We start from the raw sequence: 1784 nt of genomic DNA on the forward strand, positions 1-1784 counted from the left end.
TCCCTTTATCTCGTGTTTTGTTTTCATTGGGTTTTTGTTTGTTATAATCTAACATTCACTGTACACACGGTCACTTGCCTAATAAAAAGATTCAATAAAAATCATAAAAAATATAATAGGTACAAAAGAAGAAGATGAAATTATAAAGTTAAAAAAATCATTTGAGGATTTATGACAGCATTTTTGTTTGCAAGTGAATACATAGAAATTTTGACTTATTAACTTTATATTTATATAAATTGCAAAATTATAAAAAGTAACAGCCTTAGTGTTTCTTAGTTATTTAATAACTATAACATAATTTTAATTTGTTTCTATTTTAGGCTTTTTCTTTAAAACGTAAGTAGCATTTTCATCTTATATTTCATAATTGTATTTTAAATACTTACATAGATAACATTGTAAAATAATATCATTGTTTCAAGTAAATATCAATTTTATTTTATATTAAATATTTATGTAACTATTACTACTATTTTTATAATCTATTTTAAATACTTATGTAAAGACAATTTTCATATTGCAAAATGTACAAAAAAAAAGAAGATAAAAAGTAAAAATTATAAAGTAAAAAAATAAATAAATAATATTTTAAAAAGGTTTAAGCACACGTGCGACCATTCGCGTCAGCCTTGTGTTGGAAACCTTTTTCTTCTCCTTTTAAAAGAATAAATAAAAATTATTTTAAAAGGTTTAAACACACGTGCGACCATTCGCGTCAGCCTTGTGTTGAAAATCTTTTTTCCTCTTCTTTAAAAAAAAAATAATAATGATAATAATAAACAAAAATTATTTTAAAAGGTTTAACCACACGTGCGACCATTCGCGTCAGCCTTGTGTCGAGACCTTTTCCTCCTTCTCTCAAAAATAACAAAAATATTTCAAAAGGTTTAAGCACACGTGCGACCATTCGCGTCAGCCTTGTGTTAAAACCTTTTCCTCCTTCTTTCAAAAANNACAAAAATATTTNAAAAGGTTTAAGCACACGTGCGACCATTCGCGTCAGCCTTGTGTTAAAACCTTTTCCTCCTTCTTTCAAAAATAACAATATATTGTAAAAGGTTTAAGCACACGTGCGACCATTCGCGTCAGCCTTGTGTTGAAACCTTTTTTCTCCTTCTTTCAAAATAACAAAAATATTTTCAATAGGTTTAAGCACACGTGCGACCATCCGCGTCAGCCTTGTGTCGAAAACCTTATTCTTTTTCTTTCAAAAAAATCAACAAAAAATATAAAACATCATGTTTTCAAACAATCTCCCAAACATAACTTTAAAGAACTACGTAACCCTGATTTCCCAGTCCAACTGAGAATACGTAGGAGCAAGGTCAATCCTTGTCGGGCACAAAAAACACAAAAATATTTTGTTTTCTTTAGAGTTTTATTTTATAGGGAAATTAAACATTTTGCAAACCACCTCGAATTCGCGTATTTAGTTAAAGGTACTGCCTTAGGGCAGGCGTTGTGGGGGTGCTAACACCTTCCCCACACGTAATCGACTCCCGAACCCAATATTTGGTTTTCGTGGACCGTGTTTTATCATTTTATGGTTTTTCCGTAGTTTTCCAGAATAAACTATGGTGGCGACTCCAAAACTCTTTTTCAAACTCGTTTTCTTTTTGGATCGTCCCGTCGCGATTTTCCGGTTGCGACAATTCCCTTAAATAAGTTTGATTCAATCTTATTTTTGTTGTTCAATATACTTTTTTTTCTTCAAATTACTTAATAAATAGTAAAATTTTGTTCCAAATTTCTAGAAAAATCTTTATATATATATATATATA

This window comes from Vigna radiata, chromosome 11, assembly GCF_000741045.1.
Source record: "Vigna radiata var. radiata cultivar VC1973A chromosome 11, Vradiata_ver6, whole genome shotgun sequence".
Classification (NCBI taxonomy): Eukaryota; Viridiplantae; Streptophyta; class Magnoliopsida; order Fabales; family Fabaceae; genus Vigna; species Vigna radiata.